General features: G+C 47.2%; 1 protein-coding gene across 11 annotated transcripts in view; it reads left to right on the forward strand.

Annotated features, from left to right (window-relative positions):
* The window catches only part of PRKCZ (protein kinase C zeta), a 223,187-nt gene that overhangs the window by 76,289 nt on the left and 139,084 nt on the right, over positions 1 to 7,814 (forward strand). The window lies entirely within an intron of this gene.

Below are 7,814 nucleotides of genomic sequence, written 5' to 3' on the forward strand. Positions count from 1 at the left end.
TCCCATCCCCCCTTTGCATATGTACAGTCCCAAAACACATATTCCCACCATTTCTTCTTTCTTGCACCACTCCCTTGGACATCTTGATGAGCTTGATAAGCTCTCTGTATCGCACTTCTCATCACCAAGATATTTTTTACAACCATCCACACTAGGTCAGTACATTTTCCTTTTGGTTGTATACAAGCCACCACTCCCCACACCTTCATTTGTCCTTCTATGAAGTTTCTCATCGGCCCCATTCTGTCTGTCTTGTCTTTTTTTTTTTTCCAGTTCCAAGATGGCAAACCTCCTTGCTGAAAGGAGTACTTCCAGGGGAAAGGGGAGGGACTTCCAGTGGCAAAGGTTAGGGGTTAGAGGGCAGGACTTCTGGTCCCAAGATGGCAACCAGGGGGCGGGGCAGGGCTACCCATGCAGCCCTTGACAGCTCATGAAACTCATGAAATGGTTCTCCAGCCAAAATAATTGCCCACCCTTGATATGAATGTAGTAGTTAGAGACAGATTTTTTGATGGAAGGGGTGCTAAAACATACATCAGAGTATGGAGAAGTGATGGGGGCTAAACTAAATAGATCAAAATGCACCATTATGGAAGTGGGGAACTGGAGGGACTTGGAGAAGTTAGGCCTTCAAATGAGAGAGAGAAATCCGAGCACTAGGGATCCCAGTGGACACTGAGGAGAAAGGTAATACAGCAAAGGAAAATGTGATGGGAAATACTTTAGTTGTGGTCCGAAAGGACACTGTCCTTTGCTGGAAAAGTGGCTTCAGTTAAAGCTGTGCTACTACCAATTATCCTGTGTATGGGAATTGTAATTCCACCAATGTGGCAGCAGATATCAAAAGTACTGAGGGAAATGTGCGCGCTCTTCTGGAATGCCAAAAAAGAAAGGTTGGCTCGATCTGAACTGTACAAAGCAAGAGAGATGGGGGTGGGAGGGGGGGCTGCTGAACTTGGGCCTGGTTGTGTATGCGAAATACATAAGCACACTATGCAAGGCGGTAATGGAGTGAGAAGGAAAAGCAGCACGTATCACCCAATTTCACGCAGCTGCAATTTTGAGGAAATGTGGAGTTTACCAGACTTCTTTAAAGTGTCTATGGGTGTGGCAACTCTCATTTACATCAGGATGGAAAGTTTCATGCAGAGGTAGAAAACAGGGAAAGTAGGGATGGACATCCTGAAGGATCATAAGAAATTGAGGAAAGTGGTAAGACCGAGAGAAACAGAGTGCATGTGGGGGCTGTGGGTGCGTATGTGGGGTGGGAGACCCATGTGGGTGGGTGTGTGTATGGATATGTGGGGTGTGGCTGGGACCGCAGAACACAGCAGGAACCAGCCAGGCCTGGTCCAGCCCTCATAGACTGGGGCAATCACTGGCGCTAGGCAGAGACTTCTGGTTGGGGGCTGGAGGTGGGGTCAGGCGGGACTTGCTACTGCTGCCTTGGGTCCTGCCGCTGCTGTCACCTTGTGAGCTTAAACAGGCAGCCACAGGCAGATAATTTTCTAAGTTTTTAGTGGCCCCATGGGCTGGGTAGAATGGCCTGGTGGGCTGGATCCGGCCTGTGGGCTGTATTTTGCCTGCCCCTGATTTATATCATCCATGTATAATGCATATAATACCTCTCCCAGTATTTTTACTCTGCTTATGACCTTGTCTTTTCATATTCTTTGTGCTAACTGTTCATGCCACACACACATAGTAGTGGCAATGGGGGGCACCATTGTCTAACCCCTGTATGGATTTTAAAAGCCATGTTTAGAGGCCCGTTAATTTGGACTTTACTGTACAGAGAAGTGGAGAGTCATCTTATGCAACCTAGACACTTCTCTTGGAACCCTATTTTTCTAGCACCTCGAATATGTAATCATGATCTACTTTGTCATATGCTTTTGCAAAATATAGGGTTTTTTTTTTAAACTGTTTGCTTTCCTCTCTTGAATGTAAGATGGTGCATCTCTCTGATCATTCTGATCACTTGGGAGATGTTTCCACATGGTACTGCTTATACTTGGTCTTCATGTATCATCTTTGGGAGGTTTTTGCTCATCCTCAAAGCCAGCGTCTTGGCCATTAACTTATAGTTAGGGATCTACCTAAATTGTGCCGGAAGTACACTGGGCAGCGCTCCATTTAATTTTGCTTTTCTTGCTGTGCCTCTCACCCCTGGCCACTGATTGGCAGCAGGGCTCCAGTGTCCCTGTTGCTTGTGATTTTTCACTCCTGATTGGTTAGGAGGCAAAAACCGCAGTTTTAAATATGCTTTAGCTTTTTCCTCCTGCTGCTGATGTAGCTGAGGGACCCCAGTGGCCTCCCTCCTTGCTTCCAATTAGCCAGGAGGCAAAAACCACAGCATATTTAAAACTGTTTTTTGCCTTCCAGTTGATCAGGAGCTAGTGGCAGGACCGCCAGGGCCCCTCTACCAATCAGCAGCGGGGGTGCTGCGTGGCTAAAACAGCAAGATTAAGAGACCCTCTGTGCAGCATACTTCCGTTGCAATTTAGGTAGATCCCTACTTGTAGCCCATATTAAGAAGTATAATTGGTCTCCAGTTTTTCAGGAGTTCCTTTTCCCCTTTCTTAGAGTAAAATCACAATGCCTCTTGTAAAATCTTTCCTTGCCTCTCCTGTTTCTATTTCCTCAAAAACTTTCACTATATCCCTCCCTGCCCATGCCCAAACTTTCTCGTAAAAGTCCATAGGTAGTTTGTCTACTCCTGATTTCCCTCTCTTAACAGATTTTAAGCATTCCTCTGCATCCTTTTAAGCTTATCGTTTCCTCCATCCTCTTTTGTTTCCTCCTCTTCTACTTTCTCTTCAGTCTCTTTCAGCAAAACCTTCATTTTCTCTTTCTGATACAGCTCTTCATGAAATCTTGTTGCCTCCAACACCACCTCCTACTTTTCCACCCAGGTACCATGTTCTTCCTGTCCTGTTATTAGCTCTCCCTTTTGTTGTCTTCACTCTGGCCCAAAAGTTTTGGGACTGCTCTGTTTTCTCCCACCCAGGGTGCTTATTCTAAAACCATTCTCTCATCTTTCCTGTAAGCCAGCTTTCTATCTTTTGCTTTGTTTCTTCTAGTCTTTTTCATACCTGTTTTCCTTCTGTGGCTTCCTTTAGCAGCTCCTGCATTGTCTTTTGTAGCTCTCTCAGTTCTTTCGTTCTTTTCCCCATGATTCTTAGACCTTCCTTCCTTGAAAAATTCTCTCATCCTTTTCTTTACTGTCTTCCACCGTTCTCTGGTACCCTTAAAATATTTTTTCAGTGTTCTCCACCCCTCATACTGTCTCATGCACACTTGACACATTTTCTCATCTTGTAGCAGCTGAACATTTAACCTCCATATTCCCCTTTCTCTTATAGAGCTCTTACCAAGACTTAGTTCTGCCTTCAGCATCCAGTGATCACTAAATGTCCCAGTTATGGTTTCTTTCTTCGTTATCTGTATTTCTTTTGATACAAACACATAGTCAATTCTTGATTGTTACCAAATATAATAAAAGAAGAGTCACTAAGAGATCTGTGGACGGGGGAGAAAGTTTTAACTAGAACTGACCCCAGTGGAAAGAAACGATCTGGATGAACTGTCTAAAGTTCTATCTCCTCCTTCCCCTGTTCTGTCACCCACTTCTGTTATGCAGGTGAAGTCCCCTGCTGTTAACCATGATCACTCTCCAACCACATAGACTCTTAGTTTCATAGTTAGTAGGGTCAGAAGGGACCTGAGCAGATCATCAAGTCCGACCCCCTGCCACAGGCAGGAAAGAATGCTAGGGTTAGACGACCCCAGCAAGGTGTCTATCTAGCCTCCTCTTAAAGACCCCCAGGGTAGGAGCGAGGACCACTTCCCTTGGAAGTTGGTTCCAGATCCTAGCCACCCTGACTGTGAAGTAGTGCCTCCTGATATCCAGCCTGAATCTACCCTCTGCCAGCTTATGGCCATTGTTCCTTGTTACTCCCAGTAGTGCTTGGGGGAACAGGGACTCTCCCATTGCCTGCTGGTCTCCCTTGGCCAGTTTATAGATGGCCACCAGATCCCCTCTTGTCCTCCTCTTGTGGAGGCTGAACAGGTTCAGATCCCGTAGCCTATCCTCATAGGACCTGCCCTGCTGCCCCCTGATCATGCGAGTGGCCCTCCTCTGGACCCTCTTGATGTTGTCCACATCCCTCCTGAAGTGCGGTGCCCAGAACTGGACACACTACTCCAACTGGGGCCTGACCAAGGTCACATAGAGGGGGAAGATCACCTCCTTGGACCTGCTCGTGATGCATCTGTGGATGCAGAAGGTGCGGTTAGCCTTTCTGACTGCATCCCCACATTGGCGGCCCATGTTCATCTTTGAGTCAGTAATGACTCCAAGATCCTTTTCTGCCTCTGTGCTGGCGAGAGGGGAGTTCCCCAGCCTGTAGATGTGCTTCCGGTTCTTCCTCCCCAGGTGTAGTACCTTGCTCTTGTCAGTGTTGAAACCCATCCTATTCTCATCCGCCCACTTCTGTAACCTGTCCAGATCTGACTGCAGCTTGTCCCTCCCCTCTAGTGTGCCCACCTCCTCCCACATCTTAGTGTCATCTACGAATTTGAACAAGGTGCTATTTGCCCCCTTGTCCAAGTCGCTGATGAAGATGTTGAACAGCACAGGCCTGAGGACCGAGTCCTGGGGAACCCTACTGCCCACATCCTTCCAGGTTGAAAAAGACCCGTCCACCACCACTCTGAGTACAGCCCTCCAGCCAATTAGCGACCCATCTGACCACGTAGGGATTGACACCACAGTAGCCTAATTTTTTTAATGAGAATGGGGTGAGAGACAGTGTCAAAGGCTTTTCTAAAGTCCAGGAAGACTACATCCACCGCGATGCCTGCGTCCAAAGATTTAGTGACCTGATCATAGAAGGCCACCAGGTTGGTCTGACAGGACCTGCCTCTGATGAACCCATGTTGGTTGCCCCTAAGCATACACTCCCATGCTGGTCCCTCACAGATGTGCTCCTGGGTAATTTTTTCGAAGAGCTTCACCAGGACTGAGGTAAGACTAACAGGCCTGTAGTTTCCTGGGTCCTCCCTCCCTTTTTTGAAAATGGGGACCACATTGGCCCTCTTCCAGTCCTCTGGCACCTCGCCAGGGCACCACGAGTGCTTGTAAAGCCGTGCCAGGGGACCCGCAATGACCTCTGCTAATTCTGTCAGCACTCTGGGGTGGATTTCATCAGGACTTGTTGATTTGGACATGTCCAGTCCCACCAGGAGGTCCCTTACTAGGTCCACTCCAACCCTGGGTCTGGCTGCGCCTCCCCTGGGACCGTCAGGGATCATGATGGGGGGGGGATGACCTGGTCATCTTAGTACTCTTTGTACTCTGCAGCTCTATGCCCCTTCGCTTCACATCTGTAACACCATGAAGGCAGAATGTGTGGTCAGATGCCCCTCATTGCTGCATTTGCTGCATTGCCTTGTACCCATGGTATGATAGAAGACCCCAGTGGGGCCCCAGTTGGATCACAGATGGGAGGTGCTGCACTGCACTTAGGCTCCTCTTATGTGCTCTCAACACACACAACTAGTGCCCTCCCTGACCTCATCCAAATACATTTGTCCCGCACCTTCTCCATACGCATTCCTCTTTGCACATGCAATTCCATCCACTTCTGCCTCTAATAAATCCATATACATTCTTACTACAGTTACTTGTTCCTTGACTTTTCCCCTACTATAAACTTTATCCCTCTTAATTCCTCCCTCCCACATTCCTCTGCATGTTTATTCCAAAAGTTTTCATACCCTTCTTTGCTCCAGTAAGGAAACTCCCAAGTCTTTCTGTTTTGGGAAGCAATGAGACTGGTCAGATGTTCCATCTGCATCTCAAGTGTCTCAGCAGTACCTTTGATAAACAGATGTGAGTTCCTAGAATCGATCCCATCTGCATCCCATCACTGATTAATATTGCTTTTATCCACAATCTTTGATCCTCCCTGACATCTCTCAGTGCATCTTCTGTCTTCCCACTGTGCCGTTCCTGGTGGGCCACCATTCTTTTATGCTTCTCCTGCTTTCTGCTTCTTGTCTGTACCTTCTGTTGCTGTTCCCGCTCTATCTTCTGTTCTCTTCTGTTCCTGTCTTCCCCTTGGCATTATTCCTCTCTCTGTTACCTTCTTCGCCGCTACCTCTATCATTGTTGCCACTTCCACTGTTGCTCCCATCTTCTTCATCTTTCTTCTCTACTTCTTCACCTTTGTCTGTTTTCTGTCTGTCTCTAGACTGTCTTTTCTGCTCTTAATTTCATTCTCTGCATCCTGGTTATTTGCAACCACTGCTATTGTTTTGAGCTTCAGGTTTCCCTCCTCTGCTCCTTACACCCTAATGCTCCATTGTTCCCTATCTCTGCAGTTAAGGCATTGATCAGGCTTTCAGCTGATCACTTGATCTTAGCCAAGAGGAAATACTAATGGGAGCCTGCCATAAGGATAAGTTAGGGCAGCCCACCTGAATAAAATGTATAGTAGTGCCCATTGAACGCAGAAAGATCACCGACTCTTTGAAATTGTGGTGATCCACTACAGTGAATACATTTTGACTTCATCTTCACTCCCAGGGCTGAAGCTGTGCCTTTTCTTTCCCTTTTTTAGTGATTCCTGTTTCTTCATCAGCCTTAAATGCCTGGAAAATATCACCAAGCAGGGCCCCAAACAGTTCACCCAGAGTCCCTCTGTTGCCCCTCTGTCTTCTCAGCCTGGTGCGTATTAGTCGGGTGCTGCCCATGCAGTAAAGAAGAACCACGTTGTCCTGTACCTAATCTGCATATACATTTTTGGAGGATCCCAGGACTCATGACAAGAACACCCAATTCCAGTCATGAGTTGGGGGTTAATTAGCACCTGGATCTTTTGTGGGGGTGTCTGGATTACACATATACTAAGTAGTACTGAGCTGTGGGGTCACCATGGCTTGAAATACTCGACTCTGCTGGAGCCCAGCCCAATGAACTATACAGTAAACCTTGAGCGTTTTGGCGTTGGATTACTATAATACGTAGTTTGTACTAGGGCAACGAATATGGTGAGGGGGCTGGGGCACATGACATATGAGGAGAGGCTGAGGGAATGGGGCTTATTTAGTCTAGAGAAGAGAAGGAGAGGGGATTTAATAGCAGCCTTCAGCTACCTGAAGGGACGTTCGAAAGAGGATGGAACCAGACTGTCCTCAGTGATGGCAGATGACAGAACAAGGAGCAAAGCTCTGAAGTTGCAGCAAGGGAAGTTTAGGTTAGATATTAGGAAGAATTTTCTCATTGGGAGGGTAATAAAACACTGGGACAGGTGACACGGAGAGGTTGTGGACTCCATCCTTGGCAATTTATAAGACCCAGCTAGACAAAGCCTTGGCCTGGATGATCTAGTTGGGGATGGTCCTGCTTTGAGCAGGGGGTTGGACTAGATGACCTCCTGAGATTCCTTCTAACTCTCATCTTCTATGTTTTTATGATTCTGTATATAAGTAGATACAGAAGTTCTACTTAAAAGTGTGTTTATGGAATATCTGTGCTAAAAGAACTTGCAGCAGTTTCAAAAAAGGGGAAATGCATCAATTTTGAATGAACGAAGTCTTTGGATACTATATGTAAATTGTCATAGGTATGTCTTTTTTAAGGTCACTGTTTTCAAATTTGCTTCTCACTTACATGTGCTTGGGGAGAACAGGGTCTGACAGTAAGGGGCGAAGGGAAGGGCTGCAGGAGGAAGAAGTTGGGGGGAGGCAGAGAGGAAGGGGGCTACCTGACCCCCCCCCCCCCCCCCCCCCCCCCCCCCCCGACCGAG

This window comes from Alligator sinensis, unplaced genomic scaffold, assembly GCF_000455745.1.
Source record: "Alligator sinensis unplaced genomic scaffold, ASM45574v1 scaffold366_1, whole genome shotgun sequence".
NCBI lineage: Eukaryota > Metazoa > Chordata > Crocodylia > Alligatoridae > Alligator > Alligator sinensis.